A 27725-nucleotide genomic window follows, 5' to 3' on the forward strand; every position below is an offset into this window, starting at 1 on the left:
AGCTGGATTATCATGCTTTTTTAACACCCCAGTGTTTTTGTCTTCTGGTGGGGCTGGTCCATGCCATTCATGGCATAACTTGAAGCTCCCATAACATGGCCTCTGCTCTGGAGCAAGGCTGGAAGTGCAATTGTGCGTCCTGTCATGAAAGAGGGTGTGAAAACAACCTGGGATCAGCCCAAAAGCAATCCCACCACAGAGCAGCTCATGAACCCATCCCTGCTGTGGGTCCTTCCTGGGATGGGAGCACATCCAGCTCCATGTGGAGAGCCCCCTGATAAGGAACACCTCAGGGTGGCTTCTATGAAGAGATTCCTGCAAACCTGTTTCACAAAGTTATGGAATCATAGAATCCCAGAATGGTTTGGGTTGGAAGGGAGCTTCAAGACCACCTGTTTCCAGCCCCCTGCCGCGGGCAGGGACATCTTCCACTATCCCAGGTTGCTCCAGGCCCCATCCAACCTGGCCTTGAACACTTCCAGGCATGGGGCAGCCACAGCTTCTCTGGGCAATCTGTGCCAGGGCCGCACTCACCTCACAGGGAAGAATTTCTTCCTAACATCTTATCAAAACCTCCCCTCTGCCAGTTTAAAGTCCACCAAGTAAAACACAAATCTGTAAGAGGAGAATAAATCTCTGCAGACCAGTGCCCAGAACTCTGTTACAAAAGGGTTGCTGAGGTACCTCTCAGTGCCTCTCACAGCGAGTGGGTGACAACCACATTTCTGTAGGTGATAACACACAACACTGATGCTGCTCTTAATGATTTACAGGAATTGCTGAAATAGGAGGGAAATATAATTTACTTCTTGACAATTGACAGCAAATCAGACTTAAATTGTCCTAGATGCAAGTAGGCTGGTAGAGAAGCAAGCAAGAATTTTTTGTGTCTTTTCTATATGTTAGGGTTTGGGGGTTTTTTGTCTCTTGCAAAGCTAAGTAGCAAATTCTCTCTCTTCTCTTCCATTATTTCCTACTTAATTTTAGGTTCCAGTTTTGGCCTTGAGCAGTAACAGTGTTATCAGAGAGCAGTGCCTTGGACTCATGGAGGCGCTCAGAAAATATTGGTGCCATCTTCCATAAAACATTTTAAACACATGCTATTTGTTTTTAGTCTCCCTTCTGGTTTTACACCCCACAAAGAGGACATTTAATATGTACAATAGAATTAATAGGCATGCAATGTAAGCAGGACTTACATTCAAAATACACTTCCACAAAACAAAGGAGCAGCTGTGAAAATGTAGAGTCTGCTGAAAATTTTCTACTTGGGTATCACATTTGCTAAAAGATTTACTCTGCAAAGTTTTATCTAATTTCCCATTCATTCAATTAAGGGGAGAGATAAATTCCCAGATCCCAAGAGATTAGGGGAAGCTATGTTTAGCTCCCCCCTCACACTTAAGATCAAGACCATGTTCAGTTTCATGATTATCACTCTCAAGCTTGTGCTTATAGGCTCTGTGCTGCTGATAGATGAACACCTCCATCTTCCCCCAAAACCAGAGGGATTTGGAAGTGCTCAGGATGGCAAAGATCTCTCCAGATCAGGAGGATTCGAACCACATGGGACAAAATACCCCATTCAGCAAGGCTACAGCAACTTAGTTAGGATTGGGTTTTGGGCAACCTAAACCCAGGAGTAGGTGTCCCTGCCCATGGCAGGGGGGTTGGAACTTTGGAACTAGATGGTCTTTATGGTTCCTTTAAACCCAAACCATGCTAGGGCTGTACAGTTCTATGAATGGTCTTTCAGCTTTCCGGGGAGGAATGGGCAAAGCTCATGGGTTGCCAGGTCAAACAGTTCAGAGCAAGAAGAAAACACCCACCAAAATCTCTTAGAAATTAATCAAGTGTTAAAGCTGAGGAAAACCAATCAAGTGAAATTAGTCATTTTTGTGCTGGTATTTGTGTCTCGTATCCTTTATCAACTTGCCTAAGCAAAGGCAGCAATATTTTTTGAACAAAATCAGAAACACTTACCAATGTTTTGTTGAAAATCAGTCCAGAATTCTGCTTTTAGTCTTTGGGGTAGTTATTCTGGAGTCAGCTATCCATTTAAAGGTAAACTATGGATCTTGTGGGTGACAAATGGGTAGAAAGGTTGAGCATGGACACACTCATCCCAAAAAACACTGAGCTCTGAAGGAGATTCCTGGCCATCTTATGCATTAGGAGAAGGCACAGCTGAAGTGTTCCTATGTCCCACCACACAGTCAGTGGTTGGGAGTTGTTGGCAGCACCAACAAAGAGCTGCTCTGACTTTATGAACTAAATGTAACAATGATTCTGGGTTGCAAGAGTTTTTCAGGCTATTTACACCTCCCATGCTTCTATGGGTAATGGGGATGGGCAATTCCAGCACCCCACAGACCAAATGGAAATTGAATTTCCTGTAGTCCTGGTAGGCAAGGTGTCCTCAGACCCTCTTGTTCCAAGCACCAATGAACAGCAGGACTGTAGAGCAGCAGCTCCTTTATTCATTCAAGGCAAGGCATCTGGCAGCAGGTTTGATGAGACCATTACCTCTCACATTGATCTGCATTGTCTCAGTAAGTTCTTCTTTTCATCTGTTTGGTGTCTCTAAACTTCTGCTTGGATTGAAAATTGAGGATAAAAAAATCTTGTTGGTGAGGGTTTTTTTCCCTTTAAAAGCACAATAATCCACAAATAGTCTGTAGCAACTGTGATATTTCTCCTCCTGCTGCTGCATCTACCACTGTAATTGGAATTGAACCTCTGTTGCTACCTTGATGGAGAATTAATTTCCAAAAACATCCTCAGGTATGGAGAAGTTTGCAGATTTGAGCCTCAGATAACAAACATGGTTGTTTAACAAGCACTAATATAAAATGTAAGTTCCTTCATGTTTCAAAGCAGGAAAACTTCAGGACACTAAACAGACTTTCTTGGATTTTGATGTCTGTAAAAAAACCAAAGAAAACAAGGCAAATGTTGGAAAAGACCAAAGATATTATTCTAAATGTTACCAGAAATTTCTGATTAAACATTTGTGAATACACTGCCTGGTTTTAATAAGCTTGAAAACATCATCACCAATTAACAGAATGATGCTGCATAGTCAAGGAAGGGTAATTGTGCTCATTATATTGCCAGAGATGCAGCTGATCAAAAAGGAAAACACTGTTTTCCCTGAAGTTCCTTTGCAGTCTTTAGGTGGAATCAGCACTGAGTTCACAGGCACTAATCAGCCAAAGGGCTTCACACAGGAGCTGCTCACCAACCATTAAGACTAGTGGAAGGTCTCCCACTGGATGTGTGTATCTCCTTTTCCAAGGCTATCCATGTTTTTTTGCCATTTCACCTGAAATAGCCACGTTTATCCCTCAAGAAGCAACACCAGCCTCTGGTCATTCTGCATTGTGGAGGGGAAGCGTTGAGGGGCAGCAGGGGGCACGAACATGTCTGCAAACTGCTTTTTGGAGGCAAAATATCCCTGTGAATTTACTTGGAAAGATGAATATGGTGGAACCCTGTTACTACAAAAAGTGAAAAAGCTATTTATTTTTCTACAGTGACATAATTATAGTCATCCAAGAATGTGAGAGAGGCAATGTCTGCAGGCAGATGGTAAAAGTTCAGCTGACATACCTGAAAATAGGACAAACCATTTTCACAACAAAAATTGTCGTTTTTCTAATCCAAAGCTGGGATTCTCAAGTTTGGCTTTCCCACTACTGTCTCTTTCCAGGATGGGACAAACTCTCTGGACCACCCTGAAAAATTGCAACTCCCTCTACAACCAAAGGTCATACGCAACCCATCAGTGGTGACTCTATAAAGGAATTGCTGGCTTTGTTTGGGCCTTGCTCTGCATATGAACAAGCACTTCACCCATTCCCCTCACCCTGGCCTCTCATTTCCATAATTACCTGCATTTATTGCTTACTGTGAATATGATGCATTTAATGCCTCAATTTATTCAAACAGGGCCTGCAGCTGTAGGTGCTGCGCTGCACCTACAGGTTTCTTTAATGGATTGGTGCTTTCTTAGCCAGTGTAACCAAGCACCAGTTCCCTCCAGGGATACACAACAGCCTCTCCTCCAAACCAGCAAACTGTTGCTTATGACAATATTGCTTAGTGATGTCTATTTTTTAAGAAATGTGGGCCAATATAGTGCCTGCACCCACATTTTCAACAGAAAGCCCCGTGGGTTTGAAATACAGCTCATATTTAACCATCTTCCAGTGCCATGTCTTTTAAAGCTCTGTTTCTGAAAAAGATTTTCTTTGTCTCAGAAAAAAGAAAGTTGCTCCTTCTGCAAAACTGATTTTTTAATTTATAGAGAACCTTTTAAGTTTTTAAGCTTTGTGGGGAAGTGTTCTGCATGAGAGCCACATGTGCAAGCATGCAGTGCAATTTTTAATATTTCATGAAGGTACAGAGAGAAGACAAAAAAGGGATTGCGACGAGGTTCAGCACCAAACTCAATTCTGCATCTCAGCAATAATTCACCAATGTAGTTCCATCAAGGACTCACATCAGCTCAGTCTGGAGAAAGAAAGTTCAAGGAAAAGGCTCTGAGCCTTTAAGCACAGATTCCTTCCCTGAAGAGTCAGGAGGCAGCAATTAAACTCAGTTACATCGGGGTGAACGTGCCCTCCCCGTGCCCAGCTCAGGGACCACACACGCGCCCGGCGACTCTCGGGGGGTGAAATGTGTCCTGCTCTGGCCGGGTCAGTTATAGCCAGCAACTCTTTGAGGTTTTGGCTTAAAGGTGCAGCCCTGTGAAATCCTCGGGGAGACAATCCTGCCCCAAGTTGGCTGTCGTGATGAAGTTGCCCCTTTTGGAGGACGCGGGACATCGACCCAATTTGCACAGACCCTCGTCATTAGCATAGACCCATTTCAAGAGAGGTCTTTGAACACCAGTTGCCTCCAAATTCCATTACCTCTCTCCCTGCTGGGTTTTGTACTTTAAGTATCAGGCAGGGGCTAGGAGAAGAAAAGAAAAAGAAAAAAACCCAGTAAGTGAAATCCTAAGCCCAAATAATTAGACGTGTTGTGGTTAGTTCTCTAAACTCTTACTTATTGCTTTTTCTCCGTTTGACAGAATATAATCTGCTTTTTTTTTTTTTTTCTTTGACACACAGGTCAGTTAATCCAGAGGTTCCTAAGTCTGAATGAGACAGAGAGAGCCAGGCAAACACCAACTTTTTATGTGTTTGTCACAGCACTTCATCTTTGTGTGCAGCCTCATCTGAGGTACAAGCAAATTTCAGAGTCATCCTTGCTTGCAGGTACTCTGAGAATCAAAATTCAGTTGGAGAGGGAAAAACAAGCAGGATGTCTTTGCTGTCTGGCAGATAAGCTTAAGGGTAACAATAATATCTCATCCTTTGAGAGGGAGGCTTGGGGTTGCTGGATAATTTTAAGAGGAAAACTGCTCATAGAAAAATGCTGTGTGGACAGAGGAGAGTTTTAGCTCTACACTGAAAGGTAGCAGACATTTTTATTTTCATTCAGAGGTGAAGATCCAGCCCTGGCCTGGCATGGGGGGCACTCATTTCTTTTGAAAATTAGATTGTGAGTGCAGGACAACTGAGGGAGTCCTGCTGGTTTGATTGCTCAAAGGTTTTTTGTTTCTTTGTGTTCAGAAGTGAATATTGAATCTTGTTGTCTAGAAAATAGAAGGGGAAAAGGTTATTTCTGCTAAATATCCAACACCTGGATGCACTCCACCATCATTACTCTCCACAAGTGAGAGTACCAGCATTCAATGCCTGTAAAAACTTATTTGAAGGTAGGACATAGCAGCCAAAGCCAGCAGAGTTTCCACACATGGAGTAAAGTTCTGCTGTTATGGGATCTTCAGCTGAAATTCACTCTGATCAGGCCACAGCATGAACTACAGCAGGTGAACTCACCACGGGGCTGCACTTGCAGAGCTGTTCTCTCTTCACTCCTTTTCTTTTCTGTTGGCTGCATTGGTTGGGTTTTCTTCAGAAAGAGAATTCTTACTTGGAGTGATTTGTGTAAAAAAGAAAGTCAGGTTGAAAAATACACATGGAGTAGAAAGGAGTGAGGTCTGTGGTGCTCATTTCTTCTCCAGGGATCCAATTTTGTCCTGGCTTTCGAGGAAGCTCTATCTTCTGCAGGGCCAGGAGTTGGACTGGATCCTGGTGTGTCCCTTCCAACTCAGGACATTCTGTGATCTCCCTCCCGAATTACACAGGGCTCCATGATTCAGAGGAGCAAAATTCTTGAGGATAGACCTTAGAGGTCCTTGAGTGGTATTTTTTTCACCTTTTCCATGGCTTGTTAGATCTTGTCAACAAAGAATAGACTACAAACTGGATTTTAAATTCTCTGAAAAGCCACTTGAAGGGCATTTGGGACAATGCAAGGTGACGTTACCTGATGGCATTTCCTACTAGCTGCAGTTTTCCAAAAGCTGATGGCTTTCTACACAATTCTCTCAGAGTGCTGCGGTTTTCCTGCAAAATGACAAAATACTGCAGGGACAAGGTGAGGTCACCACCAGAGGAGACAGGACAGAGTCTGTGAGCTGGAAGGAAACAACAGAGGATATTACTGGCACATGCTGCTGTGGATGAGATTACTGTCAGGGAAGACTGAGCTGAATTGACACCTTCAACAAAAAAAGAGACAGTGCTACAGCTACACAGTCTTTGAAATCCTTTCCTGTGAGCAGCAGCATTACCTCTGCCTCACTAAGATTCGGCTTCAATGAGCTCTTCTCCCTCTGTGAGGCTGTCCTGATGTGAGGGATGTAGCTCAGTGTGGGGGCAAATGGGAAAGGCTGTGTGTGTTATCTGAGCTGCTGGCACTCCAAGTGATGTTGCCTAATCAGGTTATCTTTAGGTTCCACGGAGATGCTAAAAGAGGCTGGAGAGGAGCGGATCTATGGGAGACTCCACGAACAAAGGACTTGGAGGCGCGGCTTTATTTAGTCCGTTTTAGGATTTCGTCCTGCAGCCCTGACACCTGTTTGCCACGAGAAGCCAAGCCCACATGGTCTCCAAGATCAAAACCAGGTGATGGGGTTGTTAGTTGGTGTTTGGCTCAATCCAGAGCCTGCTCAGGAGCGGGAGCTCAGCCCATGGGAGGCACTAAGCTGGGACTGATCTCCTACGAGGCGGGAGGTTTCCTTCATGTCTGTGGGATGGAAATGGCATGGACTGGATTAAGACAACTTTGGGGGACAGGGGGGAAGGAGGGATTTTTTACATCATCCAGAACTTCTCAGGTGCAGCTGCACTGCTCCCTGGGAGCAAGGACCAGCTGTGGGCTAGTGAGTACAAGTCATTTTGTTTCCGAAAACCACAGATATGAAAAGCAGCTCTGCTAATTCAGTGCAACTTGAATTAAGGCTCCTACAACAATGCCGTGTGGAGCCTGCTTTCTTTAGTGTTTTGACAGCCATTTTGCACACACTTTATGACCATAGTTCCTCAGGGTGGAAAAGCCAGCCACCAGGCTTTAGTCCAGCTTTTTCTTTTGGTGAGAACTGTGAGCCCGGGTGGGGATCAGAACATAATTCTGCAGATTATTTGGAAGTGTCACCCTGCTCAGGTGCACCTTCTCATGTCATTATCAATGTCCACAAAACACTTTGTGGACATGCTTTGAAATGGATTTGAAAAGCATTCCCTACCTTAAAATAGTAGAATTTCACCCAGGAATATGTAGATTTCAATAGTTCACATCAACAGAGTGTGAGCTTGCTAATAAATAATAAGTACAAGAAACATGATGGAAGAGAAACATGACAAAACTCCAGCAACAAAAATTGTGAGGATTCATCTTCTCAAACAGGGATTCATGTTTGCAATTCCCATGGATATTACCAGGAGCTGTGGATATAAATCCAGACACATCAAGAGGGGAATATAACCCCTGGAGGTTTGGAATTAAAGGCATTCTGAGGGGTGCAGAGTCTCATCTTAAGACACAGAGTCACTGTGTGCATCTAAATCCCTGTACACCGGAATGTGGAGGTGTTGGGATCACAGTAGTAACAGGGATGATGCAGCTTCTTTGGGGCTTTTGAAATAGGCTGGCACAGGCACGTCTTCCCAAATTAGTGATTTGAAATTGCAGGTGGCTGCTGCTTTCAGTTTTCATCCACCCTGTAACCCTGGAGATGGTTTCACTAATACAGCACTTCCCAAATGTTTAGACCCCAGGTGTGCAACAGTGTTCTTATTGATGAGATTTAAATTCTACTTTTTTTTTTTGCACTCCTTATGATGGGAACAAAGATAACTGCATCGGGTCATATCTTTCATTATCACACAATCTTCTTTTCTTCCTTGCATTATTGGTGATGGGTTTAATTTGTTTTACAATGAATTTGCTGAGACTGTACATGTATTTGTGTACAGGGTATGCCCTTACCTTGAACCAGGACAGCAGCTTCTCTCTTCATTCATGTGTACACACTGTCTCCATGTGCATACTTGCTCCTGCAGCCATTATTTTATCAGTGAGTTTTAAACTGTGTTATTAATTTGGTTTTGTGGGGGTTTTTTGTAGTGCTCATCTACACAGACTCATCATAGAATAGCTCAGGTTGGAAAAGACCTCTAAGATCACCAAGTCCAACCACTCCCCCAGCACGGCCAAGGCCACCACTTACCCATGTCCCCAAGTGCCACATCCACATTTCTTTTAAATACCTCCAGGAATGGTGATTCCACCACTTTCCTGGGCAGCCTGTGCCAGTGCTTGACAACCCTTTACATGAAATTTTCTCTAATATCCAATCTAAACCTCCCTGGTGCAACTTGAGGCCATTTCACCTTGTCCTGCTGCTCGTTACTAGGGAGAAGAGACTGACCCCTACCTGGCTACAACCTCCTTTCATAGAGATGTAGAGAGTGACAAAGTGTCACTTGAGCCATTTTTTCTCCAGGCTAAACAGCCCCAGCTCCCTCAGGATTGTTTCTTTATTCTGGTTTTTCCAAGATTTGGGCATTGTCCCTGGACCACCAGAAGATTTGAGGTTACTCTTGTCCCCATTCAGATGCCTGAAGTTTCCTTGTCTAATGAGGGACAGCAGGCAATATTTTGGTAGGAGGGTGATCCATCTGTATCAGGGCACACACACACTACACAGGTACTTCCATCAGAACCAGCTCTCCTAAGAGATTTTAAGTCAGTGAAGAGAAACAGGCACAATTTAATTTAATTCAGTCCCAGAACATCAGATGAACAGCATCCTAAAAGCATCTGTTCATTCTCTGTGAACTCTTGCAACAAGGAAAGTCAGAGTGATACAGGAAAGTGCCTCATGGTCACCAGGTCCTCTATATTTATCTGCTCCGTTTCCTAAGTGAAGGATTTTTTTTTTTACTGTATGGAGAATTATGGACGTTCAGGGAGTTGTGCAAATTTTCCTTTAAGTTTTGCTCAGGTCTACCAACAATTAAAGGTTTTGAGGTGAGAATCCCAGGATAAAGTGCTGTGTCCTGAGCTGTTCATAAGTTATATGGGACTCACACAACATTTGCCTCTAGTATAAAATCTCTGAAGTCTACAGACAAATAAATACAGCATGAATTAAATGTAGATTTACTGTCCACCATGTGCTATGCAACAAGCAGCAAAACAGACAGTCCCCTCCTAAAAGGACTGCAGGATGGCAGACCAAAGCGCAGCACCCTGGAAGTGGAATAAATCCATCCCTAATCACTACCAAAGTCCTGAGTTTGCAGGAGATATTTCCCTTATCAAGACCTGTAGCTGGATTTGCTGATATGGGTAATTTCCCAGGCGTTTGCTTGCCAGGGAAAGGGGGAAACTGTGTCCTGGAGGATGAAGAGCTGTGACCCAGCGACAAAGTAAGTGTAGGGAAAGGTCTGCCTATACAGCAAAATGTTACAGCAATTGTAATTCCTGAAAACGCCAGGGAGCTGCATTCACAGGACTCTTCCAGCTGCACATCCCTGTGTCTTACGTGACACCCCTCCACCTGCACCAGCTGCAACCTGTGCCTTTATGGAAATAACCCCAAAGTGGGTTCAGTAAGAGAAAGAGACCAGAAAAAGGCACTGTCGCTGTTCAGGTTTGCTATCACATCAACACACGCCGTATTTCAGAAAATAAAATATGAGCTATGGAATATTATATTTTGATTTTTCTTCCTATTTCTGAATGAGTTACTCTCCTAGTTATTCCTCTGTCATTTTTACTGCCAAGGTGTTGGGGTTTTAGTTTAGTCTTAGGTTTTCCTGTTAAAGGAATTTTCTCCCATATGCATGTTGCTAGGGGACAAATAGCTGTACTTAAGAAAGACAAAAAGGGGAGTGGGACGGGCCTGGCTACTCCTTTGTCTACACCTGGGTGTGGGGACAGTTCGCTCTGAGCGTCCGGAGAGAGAAGCTGCAGAGAAAGGAGCTGCTGCTGCTTTCTTTTTGGCCGTTCTTTCTTCCTGCTGGAAGCAACGCCGGGACCCCAGAAGCCGCTTTTCCCTGCCCTGCTGGAGACCGAGCTGTGGCTGTCCTGCTCCGCTGCTGCTTCGAGCTTTCGCTACGCTGTAGCCCTGCTCGCCCTGCCTGCCTGGGCCTCCGTGGTTTTTTCCCATCTGGATACATCTCGTCTGCCACCCGGGATTTGCGTCCGTCCCTGCCGTTTCAGCCTGCTGTTCCTGAGAGCCCGGGATCGGCTGCCCAGCGGTTTGTGAAGCCTTTGTTCCATCCTTCCCGGGATCCCAGGGCACCAGAGCCGCGGGTTTCCCGAGCTCGCTCCGGAGCGCCCCCTGCAGCCGCGGGGGAACCATCGCACCTGCCCTGCTCACCGGGAGCCGCCAGCGCCCCTGCCGGCTGCGAGCGGAACTGCACCCGAGGGGAAAGGGCCTGACAGCCGAGAAGGCTGGCACTGGGTTTGTGATTGCTGTTACTGCCAGAGTTGTTGTTGTTTTGTTTGACTGGTTATATACATATATATATATAGTAAAGAACTGTTATTCCTATTTCCCACATCTTCGCCTAAAGGCTCTTGATTTCAAAATATAATAACTTGGAGGGAAAAGGGGTTATATCTGCCACTTCAAGGGGGGCCTCTGCCTTCCTTAGCAGACACCTGTCTTTCAAAACCGAGACAGATCTTGGCGCCCAACGTGGGGCCTGAGGGCATTAAGAGATAGAGGTGAAAAAGGAATAACAGTTCCTCGATAACTTTATTTTGTGTGCTGGATATTGGAACCTTGTTAGGCAGCACTATGTGGTCTAGTTTACCCTGGTTTGGGTGGCATGTAGCCGTGGCTATATTCTTCCCCTTTGCAGCTCCTTACTTGAATATGGGTCCTCTGACTAAGGCTACCATTGCTGTTATCCAGCTTGCGTTATGGGTCGAGAAGGTGAGGAATTCATGGGTTTTTAACTTCCTCCGGAATGTGGGCACATGGATAAACAGCTATCACACACTGAGCACATGTTTTTGGGGTTATGTTAACAATGGTACCTTCTGTGAGGAAATGACACCAGGGGAAGTTTTCTCCCAACCCCTCAACCAGTTCTTTGGGCCCACCCCATCAATTTTCGAAGGGTTTAAATTCCCTCTGAATACTAACCACCTGCTGCTGATAAGCCTACTCTATTTAGCATTCAAGGATAAGTTGAGATTAGCTTGGATATCTACCCGGACACCAGCCCCAGAGACTAGAGATCCTGCCCCAGAACCTGACATGGCCCCAGAGAGTAGAGTTCCTACCCCAGAGCCTGATCCTGCTCCAGAGCCTGACACGGCCCCAGACACTAGAGATCCTACCCCAGAACCTGACACGGCCCCAGACACTAGAGATCCTACCCCAGAGCCAGAGCCTGCCACAGCCCCAGACACTAGAGATCCCGCCCCACAGACTGATACTGCCCAACAGTCCACCTCAGAAATGGACTACCCAAACTGGGTGGGGGTACTGGCAAAAGGGATGCAGGAGATGTGCCAAGAGATGGGTCAGGTGCGCCAGGGGATATGCCAGGAGATGGGTCAGGTGCGCCAGGAGATATGCCAGGAGATGGGCCAGGTGCGCAAGGAGATGTGCCAGGAGATGGGCCAGGTGCGCCAGGAGATATGCCAATTGCTAAGGGAATACACCTCCTCAGCTAGTGAAAAACCCTCTCCCTGCCCCAAAGAGGGTGAGTCCGATGGTGCAGCAGTGGAACCCACGGATGTTACAACCGTCCAGGCTTCAGCTGAACCACAAGGACAACCACAGCCAGCAGCAGTCGCCCCTGTGCAAAGGAGGAAGTATAAGACCAAATCAGTACGACCAGTTAATGATGATGGGCAACCAGGGCCCTCACAACCAGCAGGAGAGCCAGAGCCAGAAATCATTACTGAGTCCCTGTCGCACGACAGTCTCCGTGCTATGCGAAACGACATTGTGCGAAGGGGGCGTGAGCCTTATACCACCTGGCTGCTTCGGGTTTGGGACCTTATGGGCACAAGTGTGCAACTCGATAGTGGTGAGGCAAGGTATCTGGGATCGTTGACCCAGGACCCAGGTGTGGACCAGATATTTGTGAGGGAGCCAGGGCCTCTCTCTCTCTGGGAGCGGCTCTTAATGAGTGTGAGAGAAAGGTTCATTCACAAAGAAAGAATGCAGGAGTATCATCATAGAATGCAGTGGAAGACACTCGAGCAAGGGATCCAACAGCTAAGAGAGGTGGCAATATTAGAGGTACTCTTTGGGAAGGATGGACAGCATGATAATGACCCCGATAAGGTCAGGTGCACAGGACAGATGATGTGGAACCTGGCAAGGCTAGGGCCATCGCAATACACCACCTTCATTGCAACGATTGATGCTGACAATACCCGAGAAACAGTGGGCTCTGTTGCCAACAGGCTCAGGCATTATGACAGCATGATCAATGGCCCGCTGAAAGCTCATGTCTCTGCTGTGGTCCAGGACCTCAAAGAGGAGATGAAGGAGAAGATGGAGGAGATGAGGGAGGAGATGAGGAGGGTCAGTGTGGCACCAGTGCGAGTCACAGGCCCCCAAGTCAGAGCCCGTCGTCCCCCTGCTAGAGAGAGAGGGTACACCCCACGAGCTGAGCTGTGGTTTTTCCTGTGTGAGCATGGGGAAGACATGAGAAGGTGGGATGGGAAACCCACCTCTGCCCTGGCAGCGCGGGTGCGTGAACTCAAGGAGGGAGGCACTAACCGAGGGGGTTCCGCTAAGGTGAAGGTAGCCTCAGCCTCCCGTGACCGAGCTGCCAGGCATTACAGAAGGGAGGATGATATGTCGGATCCCCTTGAAGGTACCTCGAGCATGTACGCCCAGGGAAAGAATGATAACCAGGGCTAGAGGGGCCCTGCCTCTAGCCAGGAAGAGGCACGGGAGAACCGAGTTTTCTGGACGGTGTGGATCCGATGGCCTGGCACATCAGAGCCACAAAAATATGATGCATTGGTTGATACTGGGGCACAGTGTACTTTAATGCCATCGGGACATGTGGGGGCAGAACCTGTATCCATTGCTGGGGTGACCGGGGGATCACAGCAGTTGACCCTTTTGGAAGCTGAGGTGAGCCTGACTGGGAAGGAGTGGCAAAAGCATCCGATTGTGACCGGCCCAGAGGCCCCGTGTATTCTGGGCATAGACTTCCTCCGGAATGGCTACTACAAAGACCCAAAAGGACTCAGGTGGGCATTTGGGATTGCTGCTGTGGAGGCAGAGGGCATTAGGCAACTGAACACCCTGCCTGGACTATCAGAGAATCCTTCTGCAGTTGGGCTCCTGAAAGTGGAAGAGCAACGAGTGCCAATTGCCACCTCGACAGTGCACCGCCGGCAGTATCGGACAAATCGAGATGCTGTGATCCCCATCCACAAGATGATCCGCGAGCTGGAGAGTCAAGGGGTGGTCAGCAAGACCCACTCACCCTTCAACAGCCCCATCTGGCCTGTGCGCAAGTCTGACGGGGAATGGAGATTGACTGTGGACTATCGTGCCCTGAATGAAGTGACTCCACCGCTGAGCGCTGCCGTGCCAGACATGTTGGAGCTCCAGTACGAGCTGGAGTCCAAAGCAGCAAAGTGGTACGCCACTATTGACATTGCCAATGCATTCTTCTCCATTCCTCTGGCAGCAGAGTGCAGGCCTCAGTTTGCCTTCACCTGGAGGGGCGTGCAGTACACCTGGAACCGACTACCCCAGGGGTGGAAGCACAGTCCCACCATCTGTCATGGACTGATCCAGACTGCACTAGAAAAGAGTGAGGCTCCAGAACATCTGCAGTACATTGATGACATCATTGTGTGGGGGAACACTGCAACCGAAGTGTTTGAGAAAGGAGAGAGAATAATTCAAATTCTCCTGCAAGCTGGTTTTGCCATCAAGAAGAGCAAGGTCAAGGGACCTGCCCGAGAGATCCAGTTCCTGGGAGTAAAGTGGCAAGATGGACGACGTCAGATTCCCACTGAGGTCATCAATAAGATCACAGCAATGTCTCCGCCGACCAACAAGAAGGAAACACAAGCTTTCCTAGGTGCTATAGGTTTCTGGAGGATGCACATTCCCGAGTACAGCCAGATCGTGAGTCCTCTCTACCTGGTTACCCGCAAGAAGAATGATTTCCACTGGGGCCCTGAACAGCAGCAAGCCTTCGCCCAGATCAAACAGGAAATTGCTCACGCCGTAGCCCTTGGCCCAGTCAGGACAGGACCAGAGGTGAAGAACGTGCTCTACTCTGCAGCCGGGAACAATGGTCTGTCCTGGAGCCTCTGGCAGAAGGTGCCTGGTGAGACTCGGGGCCGACCACTGGGATTCTGGAGCCGAAGCTACAGAGGATCTGAAGCCAACTACACTCCCACCGAGAAGGAAATCCTGGCAGCTTATGAAGGAGTCCAGGCTGCCTCAGAAGTAATCGGCACTGAGGCACAACTCCTCCTGGCACCCCGACTACCGGTGCTGGGGTGGATGTTCAAAGGAAAGGTTCCCTCCACGCATCACGCCACCGACGCTACTTGGAGCAAATGGATTGCCCTCATCACGCAGCGCGCCCGAATTGGAAACCCAAGTCGCCCTGGGATCTTGGAAATAATTACAAACTGGCCAGAAGGTGAGACTTTTGGGTTATCTTCTGAAGAAGAAGAGGAGCAGGTGACACGTGCCGAAGAAGCCCCACCATATAACGAGCTACCAGAGAGTGAAAGACAATACGCCCTCTTCACTGATGGTTCCTGCCGAATTGTAGGCGCTAGCCGGAAATGGAAAGCCGCTGTATGGAGCCCCACACGACAAGTTGCACAGGCCACTGAAGGAGAAGGTGGATCGAGCCAATTTGCTGAGCTCAAAGCTGTCCAATTAGCTCTGGACATAGCTGAAAGAGAGAAGTGGCCAAAGCTCTACCTCTACACCGATTCATGGATGGTAGCCAATGCTCTGTGGGGTTGGCTGGAAAGGTGGAAGGCGGCAAACTGGCAGCGCAGAGGAAAACCAATCTGGGCTGCTGAAGAGTGGAAAGACATTGCCACTCGGGTAGAGAAGCTATCCGTGAAGGTCCGTCATGTAGATGCTCACATTCCCAAAAGCCGGGCTAATGAAGAACATCGTAACAACAAACAGGTAGATCAGGCTGCGAAAATAGAGGTGTCCCAGATAGACTTGGATTGGCAACATAAAGGAGAACTGTTCCTAGCTCGATGGGCCCATGATGCCTCAGGTCATCAGGGCAGAGATGCCACCTATAAGTGGGCACGAGACCGAGGGGTGGATCTAACCATGGACAGTATCTCCCAGGTTATCCATGACTGTGAGACATGCGCTGCGATCAAGCAGGCCAAGCGGGTGAAGCCTCTGTGGTATGGCGGGCGATGGTCCAAATACAAGTATGGGGAGGCCTGGCAGATTGATTACATCACACTGCCTCAAACCCGCCAAGGCAAGCGCTATGTGCTCACAATGGTAGAAGCCACCACTGGGTGGCTGGAGACCTACCCTGTGCCTCATGCTACTGCCCGGAACACCATCCTGGGCCTGGAAAAGCAAGTCCTTTGGAGGCATGGCACCCCTGAGAGAATCGAGTCTGACAATGGGACTCATTTCAAGAACAGCCTTATAAACACCTGGGCTAGAGAACATGGCATAGAGTGGGTGTACCACATCCCTTACCATGCACCAGCAGCTGGGAAGGTTGAGCGGTGTAATGGACTGCTTAAAACCACCTTGAAGGCACTGGGTGGGGGGACTTTCAAAAACTGGGAGATGCATTTAGCAAGAGCCACCTGGTTAGTTAACACTCGAGGTTCCACCAGCCGAGCAGGCCCTGCCCAATCCGAACCCCTACAAACAACAGATGGAGATAAGGTTCCAGTGGTGCACATGAGAGGTATGCTTGGAAAAACTGTTTGGGTAAAGTCTGCCTTGAGCAAAGACAAACCCATCCGTGGGGTTGTTTTTGCTCAGGGACCAGGTTGCACCTGGTGGGTGATGCAAAAGGATGGAGAGACCCGATGCTTACCTCAAGAGGACCTTGTTTTAGGGTGAACTACCCATGGCTCTGCACTTGTATCAATATCAGCATGTATATTTGTATATAATTTGGGTAATGCATAGATTTATATGGTTAAAAAAAAAAGTTAAGTTTCATGTAACATGTTAGTATGGGAAAAAATTCGGGGTGGATAATGTTGGGGTTTTAGTTTAGTCTTAGGTTTTCCTGTTAAAGGAATTTTCTCCCATATGCATGTTGCTAGGGGACAAATAGCTGTACTTAAGAAAGACAAAAAGGGGAGTGGGACGGGCCTGGCTACTCCTTTGTCTACACCTGGGTGTGGGGACAGTTCGCTCTGAGCGTCCGGAGAGAGAAGCTGCAGAGAAAGGAGCTGCTGCTGCTTTCTTTTTGGCCGTTCTTTCTTCCTGCTGGAAGCAACGCCGGGACCCCAAAAGCCGCTTTTCCCTGCCCTGCTGGAGACCGAGCTGTGGCTGTCCTGCTCCGCTGCTGCTTCGAGCTTTCGCTACGCTGTAGCCCTGCTCGCCCTGCCTGCCTGGGCCTCCGTGGTTTTTTCCCATCTGGATACATCTCGTCTGCCACCCGGGATTTGCGTCCGTCCCTGCCGTTTCAGCCTGCTGTTCCTGAGAGCCCGGGATCGGCTGCCCAGCGGTTTGTGAAGCCTTTGTTCCATCCCTTCCCGGGATCCCAGGGCACCAGAGCCGCGGGTTTCCCGAGCTCGCTCCGGAGCGCCCCCTGCAGCCGCGGGGGAACCATCGCACCTGCCCTGCTCACCGGGAGCCGCCAGCGCCCCTGCCGGCTGCGAGCGGAACTGCACCCGAGGGGAAAGGGCCTGACAGCCGAGAAGGCTGGCACTGGGTTTGTGATTGCTGTTACTGCCAGAGTTGTTGTTGTTTTGTTTGACTGGTTATATACATATATATATATAGTAAAGAACTGTTATTCCTATTTCCCACATCTTCGCCTAAAGGCTCTTGATTTCAAAATATAATAACTTGGAGGGAAAAGGGGTTATATCTGCCACTTCAAGGGGGGCCTCTGCCTTCCTTAGCAGACACCTGTCTTTCAAAACCGAGACACAAGGAAAAGCCTGAATTTGCATTTTCCTCAAATAAGAACCCGCTGAGCACAAATTTCCTATGTAACCCTTGAAACATTGCGGAGTGAATTCACATTTTATTTTGTTTCTTTTTTTTTTTCAAGTACTGAAACTGGAAACTTGGCCTTGGGAGTCCCACTCAGCCACTGCTGGTGGAGAAGCACTGCTGGGTGACATCTGTCATCAGCCACGGCTGAGCTCAAATATTCAGTTCCTAGCAGCAAGATGTGCTTTAAAGAAACAAACAAAACAAGGAAAAATCCTTCAAAGAATTCTCCAATAGCAGTTCCAAGCAGAAGTGAATTTGAGAAAATTTTATTTATTTTTTCAGCCACTCCCCCAACAGAAAATTTTTCATCAAGTATCACATGAACTGAGCTCTGCTCAGATTAGTTGGAATTGCAATGTGAAAAATGTCAGGCAGCAATTCTGGTCTATTTGTGGTTTGCAGCACTTGTCCAGACAGAGGATTTTAGGTGGTACTTAAATCAAGAGAAAACACTTGATAGAAACATGGATTTTGACACCTAAAGACAGATGTATAAAGAAGCAATGCCTCAAAAACTCAGCCTGAGAAATTCTAGAAACAAGGTAAATATTTTTAATACTGAAACTAATTAACTCCAGTGACAGAAATTCAGCAAACTGGGGAACTGTCTAGCTCTCGAGGTCTTCAAATCAGGAATGGACTTTTTAACATCACAGAATGGTGAACTTCAGTCTGCTTTTTAAATTAATAGAAAGATCCAGTGTGGGATATGCAGTTTGTCAGTGTAAGGACCACCCAGACTTAAAATGATGACTCCATGAAATCAAAGGGGTGCACAGGGCTCTGCCACTGCCTTATGAGATGGACCAGTTTGTCCCACAACTCTAAAGCTGGGCTCAATGATTGTTTAAGGACTGGACTTGTTTTAGGCTGAACCTGAAGCTCTTGGGAAGCTCTCTACCCCAGAAGGACAGATGATATATTAGGTAAGAAAGGCTTCAGCCTTTTCTGTAGAACCTCACAGCCCCATAAATACATCTGTTTAAACATTTTCCCACCCAACCCTACAGAATTTAGGATACACAAGTTCCCTTCTTGATCCACCTTAAGCCTGTTATGGGATCCCACGTTGCTTCTGCAGTTCTCTTCCCCTCTCCCCCAAACCAAAATTACTTGGCTGTTTATTTATTTATTTCTAGTGGAAGGTGTCTCTGCCCATGGAAGGAGGGCTGGAACTTGATGATTTCTGAGGTCCCTTCCAACCCAAATCATTCTATGCCTGGATATGGAAGCTCTGGGAGACAGGGCTCTGCCCCTGCCTTGTTGCAAAATTTGTCCTAATAACACTTCTAAATAAATAAAAGCATGAAAGCATTTCCATCACAGCTTACTCTTGCATGTGTTCTAAATGTAACAAAAACAAAAACAAACAAACAGAAGGGAAAAAAAGGGAAGACTACCTTCCCCTCTTTGGATCCTACAGCATCCCCAAAAGTGAAGTAAAAAACCTGATTAGAAGGCAACAAAATCCTTCCCAGAGAGGACAAAAACCTTGCTGTATTTTAAAAATGGTACAAACCCGCTGTGGGTGAGAGCGCAAGTGTTGACATGAGTGTGTTAGGTTGAGGTTTAGAACATCATTATTTGCTCTTATTTACCAAATGTCTTACCCACCATATTATCTGCCTTTTCAGATGTGTACTGCTTTTGATTTTTAATTGGTCTTATTTACCAAATGTCTTACTCATTAGACTATCTACCTTTTCAGATGTGTCCCCGCTTTGAATTCGCTGTGAGGAGAACCAACACATCAAACCAGCAGCACACGAGGCTTTCTCAGCATCCTGCTGCCTTTGACAGTGTCCAGCACCTCGTTTTATCGCTCTGCTGGTTTCACAAATTGACCTTTCTCCCTTCCCTGCTCTGTGATTCAACCTGGGCAACAGGTAGGAAGATTATGGAGGCATTGACCATGATGAGGCTGAGCCAGAGACCCAGAGGCTCTGTTTCCTCCGTACTCTGCTGTCGTGTCTTTCTGAATTATCACCCTTTTGCAAGAACAACTTCAGCACCCAAAGCTGTTTGTAACACTGCACTGCTTTGCTTTCCTCACTTGTGGCAAACTGGTCTCATTCCCCACATTTCTGAGGCATGAAGTCCACAGCAGAGCAACAGAAGCCCCCGGGGGTCTTTAGTCACTCATGGCTAAATAAGTTCTTAATCTCCTGCTGGAGGAGATGCTCACCAGGGGCTTTTTGTGGCGGTGCTAAAACATGGTTCAAACAACCCAGAGAAGATGAGGGAGCCCATTACGGGCTGGAGTGTCAGGGGCTGTCTCTGGAGCTGGATAACCCTCAGCATCTCCACAGGAACCCAATGTGATGTTCCCAAGCAATTCCCAGCAAGGCAGGGCAGAACAGATGCCTCTCACAGGCACCCACCAGACTGGAATCCCACAGTGTGGACACCAGTGACAGCAATGAGGGGCAAAACCCCATCAGCTGTGGGATATTTCACATTTAATCACAGCTTTCTGAGTATTCTTCACCTCTCATGGATTTGAATTTGCAATTAAAGGTCCTGAAGTTGGGCACAAATATGACAATTAATTGTGCAGTAGGTTGGAGGATGAATTTTTTGTTTCCTTGTACAATAAAATCCATTTTCCACTGAATAAATCCCAGCTGTTTGCACTGAGTGCTTAAGAACCCGCTAACATTTTATCTAAGAGCCATCTCCAAGTGATAGTTTGCCTCAGACCTTCTGGTTGCTGAAATTCTAGTCCACAAAGGATGTAGTTTCCTAGAAAGGATGTGATTTTTTTAAAGGAATCACAGTGCATTCTTATGGAAATTAAACAAAAATTATAACAATTTAAAAATGCATAGAAATTGTCAAGAATTAAAATTATATAATTATTATATTTTCCAGAGTTTTTTCATTATGCTTGTGTAGAGCTCAATGCACTACAAGCCCCTTCATCGTTTCATATCTCTGGAACTAGCAAACTAGTATCAGCAAAATGTTTAGTTTAATATTAATTTTAATATTTAATATTAATATTAAATAATATTAAATAAATGTAATGTTTAATATTAAATACTTTTAATATTACTAAAAATACTATTTAAAAAATACGACTGAAAATATTATTTTTAGTATCAACAAGTAATTTTTAATAAACATTAGTAATTCTTTAGTAAAAATCAGTGAATTTTAATATTGCTAAACACAAACTAGTAAGTTTTAATACTATTTAAAAAAACTACTATTTAAAAAATACTCTTGCCCTATGCAAGCCAATGTTACCAACCATACAAAAGAAGATCAGTGGCAGCAAATACTAGTGGTTTATCTTTTATAATATTTCAAATTATTCTCTTTTACAAAATACTTGCTTCATTTACAGCTTGAAACAGGCAGGCTGAATTTTAATGCGCTTTGCCCTTGTGTTGTTTCATCTCATAAAAATGTCCTCAGCTCACGACAAACACCATGATGAAAACTGATGGCTTGAGATGAAAACTGATGGCTTGAGATGCAAACTTTGACCCACAGCGACGGCCCACTATGGCACCAGCCGGGGAAAATTCCAAGCAAAACCCTTCCTGACAATGAGCACTAAAGGAACAGCATTCCAGGGAGGAACTCACACTCGAGGCTGACAACTCAGCGAGAGATTAAAAAGGAGAGAGTGAATTTTTAATGACCTGGAATGCTCTGGAAGATGCACCTGATGTAAGCACCAAGAGTTTACAATAAGGAATGGGAACCTGGTGGAGCCCAAATGCTCGTGAAGCTCTAATGAAGAGAAAAAATTAAGTAATGTTGTACTGCTCCTTCATTGCATATGTTGATTTTAATTATGTCTGGGGCAAATTTAAGAAGGAAAACTTCGGCTGAGCTTCTCTCTGTGTTCTGAACACTTTTTCTGGGATGATGATTTCTGCTCAGTTATCCTCTCCAACCCCTTTTGCTTTGACACCATAGAATCCAGGAATGGTTTGGGTTGGAAGGGACATTAAAGATCATCCCATTCCACCCCCTGCCATGAGCAGAGACACCTTCCACTATCCCAGGTTGCTCCAAGCCCCATCCAGCCTGGCCTCCAGCACCATCAGAGCTGTATCAATTCCCCTTTAAATAAATTTAGACTCTCAGTGCTGTCTATCCACACCACCAGTGCAGGGCCTGGCCTCGGATCTTGTCCCCTTAATTACACAAAGTGTGACTTCAACAGGTGCCTGATAAATAAAGGAAAAGAGAACAAGGACTGTGTTTCCCTCAGCAGATCCAGAAGTTGCACCTTAGAGGGTCACAGCTCTGCTGAACTCTTGTCCCATTAATTTGCCTTTCCTTACCAGACACTTGAACAGGATTTCCTGCACCTATTGAGCCACTTGCTGGAGTCCTTCACCCAAAGGCAGGAAGATGACAATTTTTTGAAGTCAGGAACCAGAAGGAGCCCACCTGACCTCCAGCAGAGCCAGTGCAAAATTCCCTGACTCGGCATCCAGAGTCCTCATCCATCCCTGCCAAACCAGACCCCACACATCTGTCCCACCTAACGGGGATGCTGCAACTCACATTTTAATCTCACTTTTCTAAAAACCCAGATGTCTCTGCAGCTCAGAGCAGAAGCTGAAGGTGTTTTGTAGGGCTGAAGACCGATGGTGTTGTAACAATCAAAAGCACCAAGACCCCGACATCTCAGAGAGGGCACCACTGACCTGCCCAAGAGCTCTAGATGGATTATTAAGGTTTCTTGTGGACATTTGACCATGAGGGTACTTGGCTTTTCTTCCCACTACCAGCTTCTTCCCTAAGCCCTAGCATTTATTGAACTCTCTTTTCTTACAAGGAAAGAAAAAGAAAAAAAAAAAAAAAAGAAAAAGAGGAAAAATTGTACAAAAAAGTAAATCCTGCTTTTGTTCTGGATAAAACTAGGTCAGCATTTTCCATCCCCACTGTCAGTTTTCTGCAGTGTGTTTCAGACAAAGCATCATCATTCCAGCAAAAGGTATTTATAAAGTGAGCTTTGACAAAACAATTGTATTTTTTTTTCTTATTCCAGAAAGGCTTTGGCATCTGTCACTGCCAGGAAAGATTTAAGATCTAGGTAGAATTTTCATCTCTCAGAATAACTTGGCCTATATTGACTAGAGCTAATAGATCTGATGTTTTAAAACCCCTTGTGCAGCAAAGCACTGTAAATTACAGATGTTTAGAAATTTCCCTCCTCCATGGAAAATTTACACTGTGAAAAGTATAAATGTTCCCAGGATTTATTTTCACCTGGCACCCCCACAACCCCCCCAGTTCTTTTGACTCAGAGACAAGAATATAGTACCACAAGGAAGCTGGAAGATGCCAAAAATAGTACCCCATGGGACAAGGAGGATGCCAAGAACACAGACTACTGTGGACAGGGGGCATGGCAGAGGTTTAGCTCAAAGAAATAAGAGAGAATTTTCAGCAGAAATGGGGAAAAAGACAATTTTTTTTCAGTTCTTCTTAATTTTCAACCAATTGGTAAACCCAGACCCTCTTCCACCCACATTTCAGTGCAATTAGTCACAGAAAAAATGAAAAATAGCGACATTTGAAATTTAAAACTAAAGAGAAAAATATCTGTAATTTTCTTGCCATCTTTTTCAACATGCACATAATCAGGGCTAGTTAAGGCTTATCATGCACACACAGAATATTCACTCCAGGGCATTTACTCCATTGTGGGGACACATAACCCACTGCAAAGGCAATGTCTCCACTTACCCCACTCTTCCCTCTTCATTAGGAATGTGCTGTGACCAGGAATATCAGAGCTCCTTACCTGTCCAACGAAAGAGGATTTGGAAGTATAAGGTGCAGCTGGGGCAGACACTTAGCATCAGTTCTCCGGTCAGATCACCCCTTAAAAACAAATATATGAGAGAATCATTCCCTGTTGATACGTAAAATAGGCACAGAAGGTCTTCATCAGGGACAGACACAACAAGAAAAGGACTGAAAGGCCCAGAGCCCACTTAGAGCCTGATGTCTCATTAATGAAATGGGGATACAGGACTGAGCAGCAAGATGGGAAGTGCTGGAAAGCAGAGACATGCACGAGGGAGAAGCACAGGAAAAAGAAGAGATGGATGAAAGATCACAGGGCTGAAGTCAAGGGGTTTATCTGTAGAACCATCAGTGAAGGCATCACCGTCAGGTCTGAATTTTCACCAAGGTTCTTGGATAGAGTCAGAGGAGATGGAGAGAGAGAGGACATGCTGAGGGAATTTCAGGACATCCCACAGCTCTGGAGACCAGGCTGGAGCCAAGATAGAACCACAAACTAGTTAATCCCAAAAACTTCAAGTGAACTGTCCTAAGCCAAACCAGAAAGCATTCCTGCAGCTCTCTAATAGCTCAGCACTGCTCACAGTAGCCATGGCACATCCAGCAGAAGAGGGAAGTTAGTCACTAAATCAATATTATGTCAAATCCCGAGTCCACCTGAGTCTGATTCACCTCAGAAACGCAGTTCCCATGTCTTCAAACAGAGCCAAAGTCTTTACAGGAAAAAAGTCTTTGCTTCCCTGGGCGTTGTGAGCAAGTAAATAAGTCTAACAAAATCCAAACACAATTTGGCAGGATATAACACTTGTTGGAGATAATCCTACCTGCTGAAATTTCCTTTTAACCTCAGTGAAGGGTCTGGTAGATGCTAAGTATAATCAGGACAGATACCAATTCTCTCCCACTGGAAAGCAGAGTGAACAGACTTCAAAATATTTTTCTTTCATGTCACATCAGCAAAGGAAAAGTTTTAGAAATAGCTACTTTGGGCTTTTTCTCCTGAAAAGTAACCTGGGTGATTTTGGTCGGGTAAGTTCCCTATGGTAATAACAACATCACCCTTAATAATATAACATACACGTAACCCTGAGAACGTGAAATTCAGTGTTCTTGGGTACATTGTGTGATTCTTGGGCTGTGCTGGGCAAGGCCAGGAGTTGGACTCAATGATCCTTGTGGGTCCCCTTCAATCCAGGATACTCTACAACTTTATGATTCTATGAATTAAGCCCAAACTTTTCAGGTGATGAAGAAACAGAAGGTTCCAAAGTAGAGGGAATTGCAGATTCCCACAGCAGTAGTTGATCTGATTTCTCCTGGATCCATGATGGGTTGGGAATGATCACAGACAAAGCCGTTGTTGATGGTTTTTGCCAGTTAAAATCCCCTCACTACAACTTCTGCCTTGACACCCAGCTTGAAAATGGCTCTCAGGTACTACAGGATGGAGATGACTGTTGTGGTCATCTGAAGATGCAAACAGAGAGTCCCAAGACCCCACAAAGACATTTTCTGGAAATGCCCATTATATTATATTAAGTGCTTATTCAACCTCAGTTAAGCTCTGATCATGCACTAACTGCAAATTTTGTTGCAAACCAGTGTGAGTTCCCTGATGATTAAAAGACTGATATTTCTTTTATTAATTATCATTTCTAGCATGGAAGGCTGCAGTGTGATTCCCTCTGCAGATGCAGGTGCCATCTATATGCTCCTGAAGAAGCATCCCTGGCCTTGGAAAACTTAGAAATCTAAACAGACAGTGCAGACAAAAGAACTACCATTATCTTCCTTTTCCAGATGGGGAACTGAGGCACAGAGAGATTAAGTGACTTGCCAACATCTGTGGAAGAATGGAGGATTAAACCTTGATCTCCTGAGTCCAAGTCTGGTGTTCAGTCATCGGACCAGCCTTCCCGCTCCTGCTAATGTGTTATTGCTCTCATCTGCTCAGTGGTTTTTCCTACCCACTCCTACCTAATCCCTTTTCAAGGTAGCCCTTCAGGGACTGTTACTTATGTGGGTCAGGGCTGGATACAGCCATGCCAGAGAGGGACACACTCTTTTGTCCTTTGGGCAGCACAGGCCCAGCTGGCAGGTGCCATTGCTGGGTGGCATCACAGGAGCAAGGACTTACAAAGTCATTTCTACTTCCAGGCAGGAAATCCTGCCATGAAATCACCGGGCAGCAGGGAAAGAGGAAGCTGATTGCTGTGGCTCTGGCTGCATCTGCAGTTCCCATCCTAATGAAGCCAAAGAGCCTGTTCATGTAGGAAGAAGGATTGTAAGACAAGATGAAAAACATCTTGAAAGATGAATATTTGGATCTCTGGGCTCTATCAGTATTTATTTCTTGGGCTGCAATACCACCTGCAGGCCCCAGACCAGGGCTGGACGCTGCAGAGAAAAGAGGATCTTACAACCAAAGGGGGCAGGTCCCAGCCCTCAGGCTCCTTCCTGATGGATGGGTTGGGATGATGCCCTGCACACACCACTGGACAGACACACCCCAAGCTGCGTTGTCCAAACAACCCTGTATGGAGGAGGCCTGCAAGGAAAATAAGTCTGAAAACAATCTTGGAGGCAAAAAAGCTGCAGGTCCTCCCAAGGAGCCAGGTCACGACGCTATTTCCCTGTTTGCCACAGGTCAGAGCTCTGTGCTCCGCTGAGAGGGGCTGCCCCACTCCCCCAGCCCATGTCCTGAGGGGGCTGAGGACGGGGGTGTCACCGCCAGGCCCTGTCCTCAATGCCTGTCACCCCGATTGCGGTGGGCGAGAGATCACAGGCGAGCAGCGCGATCTGCTCAGGAGGCATCAGATGGCGTCGGAGCAAGGGTAATCCAGTTATTTTTAGAGAAGTTTTTCCACTCGGCGATCATACACACTGCAGATCACAGAAACACATGCAAGCATGAAATTTCATTTTTAAGAATTCTTTTCCCGGGGCTTCCATGTAAAGTGGCAGTGAATGGGAAAAGCTACAATCATGACAAGACAATTACCGAGGGTTTTTTTGCTAAGCATGAAACTTAGGAAAAAGAAAATGTTTAGGGAAAGGGAGAAGAAAAAAAAAAAACCAACTCACAAGAAAAGCCTTTTTTGTCCACTTGTCTTGTTCCACTGAAGCAGAATCAGACATCACATCATGTAAGTGATTTTAAAAGAAAAATTGGCTTTAAAGTACCTGAGAAAAATAAGGAAATGTTTGAGTTTGAACTGCTTTTCCTGGTTTGGCTCTTTTGGCGACACAGGGTGTATGGAAATGGGGAAACAGCCAGCACCCTCCTAAATGCTGCAAAACACATACACACACACTTGTGCTTTTAGTGTGAAAGGACTGGGAGACATACATTAGGATTTGTGGGATTATGGTGAGAAAGCAGGAGTGATAACTTTGATGTTCTTTAAAAAATAAATAAATAAAAGGGTGAAAAGAGAAAATGGTGAGTGTTTTTTTCTCTTCTTGGCAAAGCCCCCCAGGAAAGAGCTAGCATGGAAAATGGATCCCCTCTCATCTTCCAGAGAGGCAATTCTTCCCCTTCCAGCCTGAGTTCACCGACATGGCTGTGCGGGGGAGCTCAGATGCCGCGTGTCTGAGCCCTGCTTAGCCTGTGGATAAACACAGAGGTTGGCTTCTACAACAGGCAGCCACGGAAAACTTCTTAAGTAGCAAACATTCCCTGCAAAATAAATAACAATTGTGCATCCAGAAAGGCTAAGACAGAAGCAATTTGGTGCTGGTGAGAAATGTGCGATCGCCGCTGCCACGATGGTCACAGAGCTGGGAATTTAACTCTGGGGGAGGTTTCTAACTTGGTTCTCATTAAATCAAGTCCTTTCTTGGTGTAGGCATCTTCTGCTGCAGCAACAACTGCCGAAAGGTTTCCACAGCTGCCCTATTCATCACTGCAGCATCCCAGCGGCTTTAAGTAAGAGATGGAGATCCTGGTAAGAAAACAACTCATTGATTCACAGCAGAGGGAATCAAGATGTTTAGAAATTGCTCTGAAACTTTTCAGCTGTCCTTATTCAAGAGGCAGGTGGTTTAGCACTGATCACCTAGGAGGAAAATGTCATAAAGCAGAAAGTCTAAGAGGGTTTACCTTGATTTTGTAGCATTGCAGCATCTCTTTGGGTCTCTCATCCCTCCATCAGGCAACGCTCAGCTGCACTCAAAGGTGGGAGCGACACGCTCAGCTCCTCCAGGTCTAGAGACAACACAACAAAATAATTTGTCAAATTGTCAAAACTCAATGAATAGGGTAGAGGAGCAGACTGGGGAAATTTGGATAGACTGTGCCTTCACCCAGTCCTAATCTCACCACTGGAGGCTGTAAACATGATGGGTAAAG

The 27725-nt window shown here is 46.0% G+C and overlaps 1 long non-coding RNA gene across 2 annotated transcripts; it reads left to right on the forward strand.

Annotated features, from left to right (window-relative positions):
* The first annotated feature begins 500 nt into the window (after nt 1-500).
* Nucleotides 501-26814, forward strand: LOC125327459. 2 transcript variants are annotated; one of them, XR_007204276.1, is made up of 5 exons: nt 501-5229; nt 6850-7022; nt 17652-18522; nt 19305-19482; nt 20946-26814. It is a non-coding gene; the product is annotated as an uncharacterized LOC125327459 (long non-coding RNA). The 2 variants fall into 2 exon arrangements; XR_007204275.1 differs by having other exon boundaries at nt 501-7022.
* The last annotated feature ends 911 nt before the right edge of the window (nt 26815-27725 follow it).

This window comes from Corvus hawaiiensis, chromosome 6 (genome assembly GCF_020740725.1).
Source record: "Corvus hawaiiensis isolate bCorHaw1 chromosome 6, bCorHaw1.pri.cur, whole genome shotgun sequence".
Classification (NCBI taxonomy): domain Eukaryota; kingdom Metazoa; phylum Chordata; class Aves; order Passeriformes; family Corvidae; genus Corvus; species Corvus hawaiiensis.